The following is a 14,279-nucleotide window of genomic DNA, read 5'->3' on the forward strand; positions in this document are numbered from 1 at the left end:
GACAAATGTTTATCATCCAATTGCTGCATATTTATATTCGCAGTGTATCCTCGATATTAAATATTATGATAATTGTTTTTATTCGCGAGCCAGCGAGGTACGTCACGTCGAACCATTGAACTGTTTCGTATAAAAATGTTGTTTTTATAGAGCGAAAGTGTGTGCCGATATAGAACTACATCTTTAGGCTTTCTATTCAGATGAAGCAAGAGAGTGAGAACGCGCACGGTCCCGGACAGCAGAGGAGGGGGGGGGGGGGGGGAGCGACAGCGTGGACAAATGATAGTACCAGTGTATTTACTCACTGCTGTCTGGTCTCGCTTTTGAACTAACACTGTTCCTGTGTCAGGCGATATTGTTGCATCTGGCACTGTTGCTGCGTCTGACACTGTTGCTGCGTCTGACACTGTTGCTGCGTCTGGCACTGTTGCTGCGTCTGGCACTGTTGCTGTGTACGACAAAGCTGATACAACTGACACCTACTAGTATACTCAGTAATACTCAATAATTACTAGTATAATTAGTAATTATAATAATCATGGAATTATTTCTATATCACGGTCGCTTTATCTGACGCAATATATAAAACTGTATGGAATAAGGTGAAGGGTCGAAGGCATATGGGGGCAGTCAAACGTAAGATAAGGAGTAGGGGAATAAGGTAAGAATAAGGGAGAAAAGCCCAATCAAACATTGGGTAAGGCGTTGATTAAACTCTAGTACTCGCGGTGGGCTGATTAATGCTTCCAACAGTCACAATAACGATCATATTAGCAACACTTCGACACGGTAAAACAAGTGACAACACGACCTCGGAACATGGCGCACTATCAACGCTAGGAACACAATGTGAAGCAAAGAGGAGTCGCTTACACGCAAGGTACACACAACGTATGTACGTGGGCCCCCCCCCCCTACACACACACACACACACACACACACACACACACACACACACACACACACACACACACACACACACACACACACACACACACACACACACACACACACACACACACACACACACACACACACACACACACACACACACACACACACACACACACACACACACACACACACACACACACACACACACACACACACACACACACACACACACACACACACACACACACACACACACACACACACACACACACACACACACACACACACACACACACACACACACACACACACACACACACACACACACACACACACACACACACACACACACACACACACACACACACACACACACAGGGCCTGGTAGCCTGGTGGATAGCGCGCAGGACTCATAATTTTGTGGCGCGGGTTCGATTCCCGCACCAGGCAGAAACAAATGGGCAAAGTTTCTTTCACCCTGAATGCCCATGTTACCTAGCAGTAAATAGGTACCTGGGATTTAGTCAGCTGTTACGGGCTGCTTCCTGTGATGTGTGTGTGGGGGGGGGAAGGTAGTTAGTAAACAGTTGATTGACAGTTGAGAGGCGGGCCGAAAGAGCAAAGCTCAACCCCCGCAAACACAACTAGGTGAATACATACACTCACTCACACTCAAACCCAAGACACACCACACGAGGAAATATTTTCTGAATATAATCAAAGTTCACTTTGACTCGCAGGAGAACTGCTATTATCTCCGTAAAGTCTGGCACCTTTCCCAGTCACTCCATACTCTCTCACCCTTCAGAACTGTAGCAATTAAGCACCGCTTACTCTTGAGTCCACTTCACATATTGCTGTTCAAAACTGTTGGACATTTCCACAAATACCAGGAAAGTGTTTCAACAATTGCCAGAATCAGCTGGCGCGCCGTCCTCAACATTTAATGATTGGAATACTTGGAAAAAACAACAACAAAATGAAATGAGATGGTTGTAGTCTCACCGATAAAATGCCAACTCCCGAGTCTTAATCACTTCTCAGAAAACGTTTTCACCATTACATCACAATCACCTTAGATCATTCATTTGCCTCGAGACGTTTAGCCAGGCCTGTGGCATGTCACAATAACGGGGCTACAAATTAGACAACCAAACCACACATGTTGAAAAAGTCGCTTCCTGTGTTAAAACATGTGCGAATCAGGTGTCTGCAACACGGGCTCATCTGTTCTGCAGTTTCCAGCGTGAGTGTATGAGCTTATGGGGGTTGGGGAAGGGGGTGGGTTTGTTGACGTGTGGGGGCGACGGGTGGAGGTGCCAGGTAAGGAGGGGGGGAGAGGTATGGAGTCAGGGAGTGTCAGCCATCTGAGCGTCGGGTGGTGTCAGGTCATAGTCTTAGGGTGTATGAAGACCGGTTATCTCTTATTGTTGAGTTCACACTCACTAGTCACGCTCTGTGTCCTACAGCTGGTGGTGCTGGCCGCTCACCCGCCGCCCCCCACAGCTGGGGCCGTGCTCACCCGCACCCCCACACAGCTGGGGCCGCGCTCGCCCGCACCCACACAGCTGGGGCGGCGCTCACCCGCATCCACACAGCTGGGGCCGCGCTCACCCACATCCACACAGCTGGGGCCGCGCTCACCCACATCCACACAGCTGGGGCCGCGCTCACCCACATCCACACAGCTGGGGCCGCGCTCACCCACATCCACACAGCTGGGGCCGCGCTCACCCACATCCACACAGCTGGGGCCGCGCTCACCCACATCCACACAGCTGGGGCCGCGCTCACCCACATCCACACAGCTGGGGCCGCGCTCACCCACACCCACACAGCTGGGGCCGCGCTCACCCACATCCACACAGCTGGGCCGCGCTCGCCCGCACGTGTCCCAGTGGTATCTTAACACCTGTTGGCCCTCTGCATGCAGGTCGCGCGGCCTTACACACGCGCCCGCAAAAGTTTCTCATAATTTATATACACAGGTTGTCCAGCCACCACTGTTACCCCGGGTGTTGACGCCTGCGTGTCGGGCACCTCCGTCTTGGTCTCCTGTCCTCGCCTCCGCCTGATCCCATTACTTCATTTCTCGTTTTTCTTAATTACACCCTAATGAAAATTAGTACTTACTATTTTCTCATGCATCTTAATTTCTCTGTCTCATACCGGGTTGAAGGGTCATTTTTACTTCTCCCTCCGTTCTTATCGTTCTTCAGCTTCTCCATTCATTTACTTTAGTGTTTTCCTTGCTTTTTCCCTTACCACCTCCCTCAGTACCTGGTCCTCCCATATGGTGGCCGCCGTCCACGACCTGTGCTGACCTCTTGACCCCTCTTCCTCTCTCTCCAACCATCGTCGTCACCTCGTCCTCTCCATTAAATTAACCATTATATTAATCTAATGGATGTATAGATAGAATTGACTTCTATCTATGCTGATTATAGGCTTCTGGAAGATTAGAAACGGATCTAACAACAACAGATAAATTAACTGACTCAAAACTGGAAAATACTGCATCTGCGGCAGGTCGTAGATGTGTCGCAGTTGTTAGCGTGGCCTTGCTCTCATTAATGAGGCGCACCTGTTCTCATTAATGAGGCGCACCTGTTCTCATGAATGAGGCGCACCTGTTCTCATTAATGAGGCGCACCTGTTCTCATTAATGAGGCGCACCTGTTCTCATTAATGAGGCGCACCTGTTCTCATGAATGAGGCGCACCTGTTCTCATTAATGAGGCGCACCTGTTCTCATTAATGAGGCGCAGCTGTTCTCATTGAGGCGCACCTGCTCTCTTTAATTCTTAGCGGTGGCGGCGTTTTCACATTGGACAAAGTCTTAAATTTGACTAAGGAAGCCGAGGGGGGGGGGTGGGGAGTCTGCCTATCTTTGCTCTTTACAACATTCTCTCTCTCTTTTCTCTTCTCCTCCTCCTCCTCTGCCTATTTCATTATGCCTTGGTGGTGGTGATGCTGCAGCTGGTGTTCATCTTCCTCTCTCGGACACACTGCCCCTTCCTCACCTCTGCCCCCCCCCCTCCCCCTCGGGCAGGTCGAGCACCGTGCTCCCTCCTTGTACAAAGAGGGAGGGTGCTCCCGCCCCGTCATGGCCACACTTCACAATAATATGGTAATTAATGCATCCGTCTCCACAAGGGGCACCCCGCTCTCCATTACTGATGTGCCCGTCACTTGGTGGGGCACAGGGCACAGGGAGATGTGAGGAAGACTGGGTATGACAATACGAGAGGGGAAGGGAAGGACTGGGAATGAGAGAGACGGGAATGGAGATGGGGACATGGGAGAGTGGGGAGGAGAGAGAATGTAGGGGAAATAGGGATAGGGGTGGGGAAAGAGTGAGTGAGTGAGTGAGTGTGTGTGTGTGTGTGTGTGTGTGTGTGTGTGTGTGTGTGTGTGTGTGTGTGTGTGTGTGTGTAATTATCAAAAGAAGGCGCGCCAAACCGGGAAGATTATGTAGCAGCAACAGCAGGAAATGGTTAGATAGGTAGAGTTGGAGTAGGTAGTAGTGAAGTAGATATATGGGAAAAAGAGTAAGGAAGGGGGGGGGGGAGGTTGTCCTGCCTCAGTGGTCAAATTTAAGACCACTTAATATGAAAACGTCACCACCGCGAGAATTAATGAAAGGACGTACTCATTAATGAGAGTAGGTACACTTTGTAAATGAGAGCAGCTAAAGAAAGGCGACAAAAAAAAAGGGGCAAGAAAAATGAAAAATGCATAAACCCCCATACACATCAACTAATAGGTCGCAACAATTAACCAGTTCTCTCTCTCACTCTCTCTCTCACACAAACACAAAGAGTGAGGGGAGACATGATCACTACCTACAAAATCCTCAGGGGAATTGACAGGGTAGACAAGGATAAACTATTCAACACTGGCGGTACGCGAACAAGGGGACACTGGTGGAAACTGAGTACCCAAATGAGCCACAGGGACGTTAGAAAGAACTTTTTCAGTGTCAGAGTAGTTAACAGGTGAAATGCATTGGGCAGAGATGTGGTGGAGGCTGACTCCATACACAGTTTTCAATGTAGATGTGATAGAGCCCATTAAGCTCAGGAATATGTACACCAGTTAATTGACGGTTGAGAGGCGGGCCCAAAGAGCCAGAGTTCAACCCTCGCAAGCACAATTAGGTGAGTACACACACACACACACACACACACACACACACACACACACACACACACACACACACACACACACACACACACATGGATGTTAGAGTTTAACCCAAGCAAATGTAATGTAATGAAGATAGGAGTAGGAAGCAGGAGACCAGATACAAGGTATCACTTGGGAGATGAAATACTTCAAGAGTCAGAGAGAGAGAAAGACCTGGGGGTTGATATCACGCCAGACCTGTCCCCTGAAGCTCATATCAAGAGGATAACATCAGCAGCATATGCCAGGTTGGCTAACATAAGAACGGCCTTTAGAAACTTGTGTAAGGAATCTTTCAGAACATTATATACCACATATGTCAGACCAATCCTGGAGTATGCGGCTCCAGCATGGAGTCCATATCTAGACAAGCATAAGACTAAACTGGAAAAGGTTCAAAGGTTTGCCACCAGACTAGTACCCGAGCTGAGAGGTATGAGCTACGAGGAGAGACTACGGGAATTTAACCTCACTTCGTTGGAAGACAGAAGAGTTAGGGGGGACATGATCACCACATTCAAGATTCTCAAGGGAATCGACAGGGTTGATAAAGATAAAGGGGATTGTATTCCAGGGACCTGCCCGAAACGCTACGCGTACTAGTGGCTGTACAGGAATGTAACAACTCTTGTATATATCTAAAAAAAAAAAAAGATAGGCTATTTAACACAAGGGGCACACGCACTAGGGGACACAGGTGGAAACTTAGTGCCCAAATGAGCCACAGAGATATTAGAAAGAACTTTTTTAGTGTCAGAGTGGTTGACAAATGGAATGCATTAGGAAGCAATGTGGTGGAGGCTGACTCCATACACAGTTTCAAGTGTAGATATGATAGAGCCCAATAGGCTCAGGAACCTGTACACCTGTTGATTGACTGTTGAGAGGCGGGACCAAAGAGCCAGAGCTCAACCCCCGCAAGCACAACTAGGTGAGTACAACTAGGTGAGTACACACACAGTACAAATAGGTGAGTGTACACACACCAGAGAGAAATATCTGGGGGTTGACATCACACCTAACCCCAGAGGCCCACATCAAAATCATATCATCAGCGGCATATGCTACACTGATCCGGACCCTAGGATTACGAGTCCAGACCGCTGTCCACTCAGCTGTTGTGCACCCCCATATTCATCCTGTGAGCGGTAGACAGTATACTGAACATCCGACGGTAAAAAGACGCTCATAGCTCTCCACGAGAGCTATGAGCGCGATTCTGTAGGCAGAAATAAGTGAACACACGCACAAGATACAACATTCACCTGTCATGGCTTAGGATGAGTCACTCCCCATTTATAGGTCTCACCTACACCAGCCATGACCCCGTCACCCGTCCTCTCATATAACCCCCCCCCCCCTCACTCCCTAGGAAAAATAGGTTCTGTATGTACCCATACAAAAACACCAGCCTTTAAAACATTCCTATACATACAGCAGCCCTTAGCAGTACACGCGCGCTCGTCGCCCTTAACAATATACACCTGTCAGTCCTTAACAAAAACACACAAACATCGGTTTTTAATAACTTGTACCAAACCTATACAGACATCAGCCCTCAACATCAGTCCATTCTTAACCTGTACAATGTAGTCGAGCTGGCGAACAGATGACACAGATGGTAAACACCTGTGGACGTTGGGTCCACAGGTGTCTCGTGCCACACTGGTGTGTCGCAGAGTTCGTGTGTTGTGGAAATTTAATTAAAGGTCGAAAATAATTGGAATAGCAATAAATATGAACATTAAAAAAAATACAAATTTTGAAATTCATGATTAACATTGTTTTTAAAAACAGCTTTAGCCATTAACCTTTTCAACACGATCTTGTTTTTAATGATAGTCTCTCTTTAAAAGAAAAAATGTGCCTTGACAATATTTCGCTCCACATTATGTTGAAAATCTCTGATCTTGGGGCACAAAAAAGGGTCAGGAATGAGTGCTTCACAGCTGGAAGGGAATCAGAAAGCAAATTTAAAATAACTTAATTAGAACAAAGACCCAATTCAACTTGCTCCGTAGCCAAATTAGGAGGAACACGACCACCAAAAATCAGGCGATGAAACTTGGGGATCAATGGAAGCGCACTTACAGAGAACAATATCTGTGTGTGACCAGCTTAACAGAACATTCCAAGAATCAGACCAAGTGTCACTGAGCTTAGAGTGGGTTGTGGACCTTCGCTGTGGTAATACATTCGCCTCGCAAGCGATTTAGTCTGTGTTAGAGTCTAGGGAGGATTGTCTTGGCGCCAATCCTTAACTGTTCACCCCTTGTTCAACCACCAGTAATCGAGAAACTGGTTGTCAACCGATTGGTGGGGAGTGTTGCAGGGAAAATTAGTGGGTAAAACTTACCCTGAGTTAAGGGAAAGAAAAGCTCTCACCCTGCCGACAGGCGTTAGAAGTCCTCTGTTTCTGTATCCATGTGTAAGAAGGTACCAGTGATGGAGTCACCTGATATAATCGGATACAAAAAGACCATGAGACCACACTGTCTCATCATCATTTGTGGTGAGCCAGAATGCTGGTTCGATCCCTCATCCTGCTCAGTGATATAAACAGATTTTCGCAGAAATAACATGGTGTTGTGATTTCCTAGTGTATGTGGAAACCAGTGTTGACCACTTGCTAAGACATACGGTATAAAGAGAACTGCCAGAAAGCTGAAACACGAACTAAAGCGTCAACATGGAAAGATAAAAGGCAGCTAGCAGCTACACTGCACGCCAGTGACCCAAGCATACTTTATTATTATTATTATTATTATTTTCTACCACAGACGTGGCCACACATTTACAATGCTAACCTCCATATATACCAAGCATACTGTGGGAAGTCTCCACCAAAACAACTCCCAGCTGGTGTGACACTCAAATGTTACACTAAGGTTCCATATACGGAAGGTATATACGTTTTAATTACACGCGAGCTTCATTTACAAAGGGAAGATACATGGGAACCATCATTGAATCGAAATCAGTTAAAATTCTCGTAAACCGAGACTGCGGCGCCGGCGCCACACCGATGCCACTGATCGCTACATAGTCTAAGTCACCAGGCATAACTACCTCTTATTTTATAAATAAACAAACGTAATGACTTTACAGCTAATATTGAAAAATCAAATCAAAATGATGTTATTGCAAGACGGTGATACGAAGCAACAATGCACAGAATTCGTGCAGGCGATGAGCCTGGCACTGCGAGCAGCGCCGGGAAGGCTGCGACAAGTGGACGTCAGATGGGTACACGTCTTTACGTTTTTTATACACAGATGAGTACAGGACTTTTGTCTCTCCGCCATACAGCTCTTCCTCACATAACTCACAATTAGTTTAATTTCTCTATTTAGAGACCTTGCTAGTTTCTCCTCGAACACGACCTGTCAAGCGCTTTATAGCCAGGTCCCTAGTTACTGCTGGGGAACCGGGGCGAAATTTAATTTAACTTAGGGATTGCTTCCCAGCCGGCCTCCCTAGCCAGGGCTGGAACCCGGCCGAGAGTGCTGGCGAGGGGAGCATGCTACCACTGCACCATCTACTTTACTACAGCAGTAGTTGAAGCTATTGAACTATTAGTAAACCGGGTTGTAGTGGACATAAAGGGCTGCTAGCCGCTCAAAACAACAGTGTTGGACGAAGGTGTATCACAAAGCTTGGCCCCTAGCCACGCTTGGGGAGTGGAACTCGCAGAACATGCTTCAGGTATGACACAGGTATGATTAGTGATCAATAGACTCTTTCTACGAGAGTGAGTTCGACCAAACCGATGCTTGTTAGATTTAATGAATGTGAATTGTAACTGTTGACAATTACATAATATGCTTTAGAGGCCACCTGATCTTAAGTATGGTGAAAAAATGTAAAATGATAGACATGCCAGAGGCGGACTGCAAAATGACTACGGGACTTTTTCTTGCATTAGAAAAGGAAAAAGATCTAATGCCAAAGGTACACATTATCAGAAGTCTGAAATAGTAGTAGCAGCAGCAGTAATATTAGTATCAATAGAAGTAGTAGCGGGAGTAATAGCAGCAGAAGTTGCCATCGTAGTAGTAGTAGTGTAATAATGATATTAACACACACTGGTCGTCATGTATGTGAGCCGATGCTCTACCACTGCAGCCCGTCCTCCTCAAGTTTCCCAACGTTAAGAAAGAAACTGTCGTACTAAGGTGCCCTGTCCTACCCTTCCAGAGGACCCAAAACAGGAAAACGGGATAATATATCAGTTTCGCGAGCCTCCACACCCGGGGCTCCCCTCCACACCCCAAGAGCCCCCCTCCACGCCCCAAGAGCCCCCCTCCACGCCCCAAGAGCCCCCCCCTCCACGCCCCAAGAGCCCCCCCTCCACACCCCAAGAGCCCCCCCTCCACACCCCAAGAGCCCCCCCTCCACACCCCAAGAGCCCCCCCTCCACACCCCAAGAGCCCCCCTACCCAGGGCACTGTCAATACAGTGATAGTTAATCCAAAACATACATCTCTCGCTCCATTAGGGAAGGTGCGCAAAAATTGCCTATTGACAGAGGCTGTTACAAGGTGGACGGCGTGGCCAGGCTGCGATTGCCTCAACCAATTAACGCGAGACACTAACGACGCCAGCAAACACTAAGATCCTTTGATAAGCAATACCTATTACTAATGTTACCGTGTGTTCTCCCCGTGCGGTGAAGGGCACAAGTGGCGGTGTGGGGGGTTGGGGTGTCAAGTCATGCTTTTAAATTGGGGGAGTTGGGGGGGGGATGCCTGTCGGAGGGGGGGGGGCAGAGGAGGATGCAACGATGCCTTGGATTAATTTGCAAGGTTTTATTGGTGGCGTATTGTGTTGTCAAGACCTGTTGGCTGGTGGGTTTATATGCTCTCTATTATCATTAATTAGGGGCTATTTTTCTCCTGAATTCGCAGCTGTATGTTACTGCCATATACACGAACTACCCATGTTCACCCCTCTCATCCCCCCCCCCCCAACACACTCCCCTCTCTCCCTCCCTCTCTCTACATACTCTCTACCCACTCTCTCCTTCCTTCTCTATCCCTCTCGTTCTTCAACACACGGACACACACACACATGAGAGAGATAAACGGCTTCAGTGGGAAACATCTCCCGGAGGTGACACAACACCTGCCACACAGCACACATTAAGGCAGACCTCAGCCATCATTCCTGTAACCTAAACAAAGATGATTTCAGAAGGTTGCACATTAGCTGTGTAGTGTAGCACTATAATGCCCAGCCCGGCGTGGAGTCTTGGTCTAAACTGACAGCAGAACATGACACGAGGAAAGGTTGATCACAGTGCCCAAGATTTGTTGACGCATTGATAAGTCAAAACTAAATATTCACTATGAACACGGGCAGGAAGAACACGGATAGAACTCTTTATTCCCGAAAAATAGGACGAAAGAATACGGGTAGGAGGAAAGAATATGGGTTGGACGAAAGAACACAGGTAGGAAGTACAAATCCACATGGGTCACAGTATTAAGTACAATAAGTACAAGGAAGTACTTAATTATCAGCAGGTGAAATAAGCTAGATTGGGAAGTAGTTGTGGCTAATTCTATCAATAGTTTCACGATTAGTTATGGTGGCAAGAGATTCGGGAGCACATACTCTTAAATGAAAATCAAGGAGGCTGACCTAATAGCAAATCTTCCCTACCTGCAAGTACATAGACATAGAAATATATGGGAAACAAGACGTGCACATGTATACACAAACAGGCCGGTACGCTCACAAGGGGACACAGGTGTACACACACAGGGTGATACACAAGTGTACACAAACGTGGTACACAAGGGGACACAGGTGTACACACACAGGGTGATACACAAGGGGACACAAGTGTACACAAACGGTGGTACACAAGGGGACACAGGTGTACACACACAGGGTGATACACAAGGGGACACAAGTGTACACAAACGGTGATACACAAGGGGACACAGGTGTACACACACAGGGTGATACACAAGGGGACACAGGTGTACACAAACGGTGGTACACAAGGGGACACAGGTGTACACAAACAGGGTGGTACTCGCACAATGGGACACAGGTGCAAACTGAGTTCCTAAATTAGCCACAGTGACGTTAGAAAGAAGTTTTTTTCGGTGTCAGAGTAGTTAACAAATGCAATGAGTTGAGAAGTGGTGTGCGGCAGACAGACTCCATACTCCAGATTCCTGAGCCTATTCGGCTCGGGAATCTATACACAGTTGATTAATGTTAGAGAGGCGGGACAAAGGAGTCGAAGCTCAATCCAAGCAAACACAAATAGGGGAGTACAGATAGTGGTGTTAACCCTCATACATATCAACGTGTCATTGGACTACATAAAGAAATCTTTGTAAACTAAAAACAAAAGTAGCAAACTAAATTTTGTCAATGTAATATTATCTTAAATGTCGTTTATCATGGAACCTTAAAATGAAAATGCTGCAACATCCAGCTTTAACCGAATTCAGTATAGAGAAAATAGTCGAACTTCAGTAAAAAAAAAAAAAAAAATTACCTGGCCCTATCTTAATTACACGCGCTTAGTTGCCATCTGGTTACCGAAGCCCCAAGATGGCTTCACTGTCAAACAATTGATCTGTCGCCGTAAAAATTACCTTATTGGTGCTGCCTACACAAATGTTGCTGTAACCTCAGGGTTAGGTACAGAAATCTTGGTTCAAACCCAAGAAGAAGCAGCAGCCTTGAGGGGAAAACGGCGACAAAATGATGGAGCATTCGTAGTCTATCTCCTATCCTTTTATGATCTACTGAGATGCACTGGTCAGTTTTGCGACGGCTTTGCTCCTTGCAGCAACCCGTCCTCAGCCCACGTCCATTGCATCCAGTGGTCGACCCCAAAGACGCATTCATTATTTTTAACATGCTGTTCAATCTAAACAGGAATTTTCTCAATATACAATAATATTAATTTATATTTAACATATTGTGCATATTTAAGCATTGGTTAGATTAGGTGTTTAGGTTCCGTCGGGGATTATTTGTATTTGTAGTACGTGGGTGAACCATTTACAACGAACCGTTATTCATTCATAAACATTCATAATTAACATCATAAACATAAACATTCATTTGGGGGTGCATGAATGGACTTTGGCTTTTTATTTTTTAGGCCGGGCTGCTTACAGGGTCTGCATTCGATACCCGATGGTTGGAGTTGGCGACGTTCTTTCACGTTGCCCTCAGATCTCGGCTCTATGTATACCACTTGGGATATGAAGAGAGTCATACTGGGTAAAGATTTAATTCTGATAATTATTTTATTTCTTCACATATGACTAGAAGATGGGCTCCATAAGCTGCACTCGACTTCCCTCTGGGTCAGGAGTGCACATTATCCTCTGCACATTGCACCTCTAACACCTAGAGCTACAGAGCCTGGTTGACCAGTCCAGCAAACAGGAGGCCTGGTCGATGACCGGGCCGCGGGAACGCTAAACCCCGGAAGCACCTCAAGGTAACCTCCCCAAGAAGAAATAGTGTTCCGAGGGAAGTTCCGAAGGCACAACCTCTGTAAAACCCTAGACATTGAGCTATGAGTAAAACTGTGTGCCAGGGAAACCTTATGCCCCGTCACCCTAAACAACTGTCAAGATGTGTCTAGTTCACATACATGAAGAGTTTCAGTAGTCACGATAAATGGAAGTGAAACAACCCGAACAAAATAGAGCAAGTCATCGCAGCATTCCTTTGTTTAAAAGGTTTTTGCCTAATAAATCTCTCCAAATGCAAAAATTGTTCATTTTTCGAGTTCCCCGTTATTTTTAATGGGTAGAACGGTCAAGCCGGGTGTTGGGCTGGTTCAGATCGATGGTGGTGAGCGCGGGTAATGGAAGGCAAATGGAAAAATGTGTAGTGGGGTGTCGCTAGTAGTTTGTCAAACTAGTAAGGTAAGAAACACCTTGTACCTGTTGGTCAACTTGTATTGGTTGTCATGGTTCAGTATCAGCTCGACCCCACCCCCCCCACCCCCCACCCCAGCGGCTTTTCCTTTGAGTATGAATGTGTGTTGTTGACCTTACCAATTAAGCTGTTGTTGTTCAACGGCTTAATTGGTATTTTCATGTTAGTTTTACATTCACTTAACATGTTTAAAGTTTACCACTTTCAAGGTGTTCAAAACACTCAATTTGGTATTGGCATAAGTCCAATGTCCCGTCCTGGCCGAACATTAGCTTGTTTATGCCTCTTTGTACATGGCGAATTTTACTTAGAATTTCAGGTCCATGTTTATTTTAATAAAAAATGATTGTGCTGTATTGTCTACAACTGAAAAATCTATCATTACCAGTGTCATTATTGTCGGTACTGTTATGATTGCTTTGTAGTTGAGACCTTTCCCTATACGAGTTATCCCCACCCTAATGAGATGCTGGACGGTCCAAGTAATGTGTCGGGTTATGAGGGAAGAGTGCGAGAGGGAGGATTTTAGTGTAAAATTGGTGTTAAGGAGTTGGGAAGAGGCTGGTGAAGACGGAGCTGCAGACGAAGAGCGAGTGACCAGCTGCTGCAGTGATGTTGGTGTATTCACCTAGTTGTGTTTGCGGGGGTTGAGCTTTGCTCTTTCGGCCCGCCTCTTAACTGTCAATCAGCTGTTTACTAACTACTATTTTTTTTCTCCACACCACACACACCCCCCAGGAAGCAGCCCGTGACAGCTGACTAACTCCGGGGTACCTATTTACTGCTAGGTAACAGGGGCATTCAGGGTGAAAGAAACTTTGCCCATTTGTTTCTACCTCGTGCGGGAATCGAACCCGCGCCACAGAATTAAGAGTCCTGCGCGCTATCCACCAGGCTACGAGCCCCCTAAAGCCCCCGAGCCCCCTGGTGTAGCGGGTATACTGTGATACCAAAGATTGGGTGCAGCCTACGACCAAGAGACGTGCAGTGACGTGACCAGCGAGCACCGGGAAGCTGGATAGATGTTGGAGATGAGGGCTGATAAAGACCTTTTGTGCCCTCTGTAATGCTTTTTGCGCTACCGCTCACAAGATGGGTATGGGGTGCACAATAAACTAGCCGCCTCCGGCGGCAACAATCAATCAAATGTTGGGTGACTGACCCGCGGCCTTAATCCACAGTGCATGTGTGCGTTGGCACTCTACGATTTTATTCCCCGACTTGTGATTGTGTGGTAAGTTAAGCTTACTAGAGGAGGCAAGGGAAGGTTCCAA

The sequence above is a fragment of the Procambarus clarkii genome, chromosome 9 (assembly GCF_040958095.1).
Source record: "Procambarus clarkii isolate CNS0578487 chromosome 9, FALCON_Pclarkii_2.0, whole genome shotgun sequence".
In the NCBI taxonomy this organism is placed as follows: Eukaryota; Metazoa; Arthropoda; class Malacostraca; order Decapoda; family Cambaridae; genus Procambarus; species Procambarus clarkii.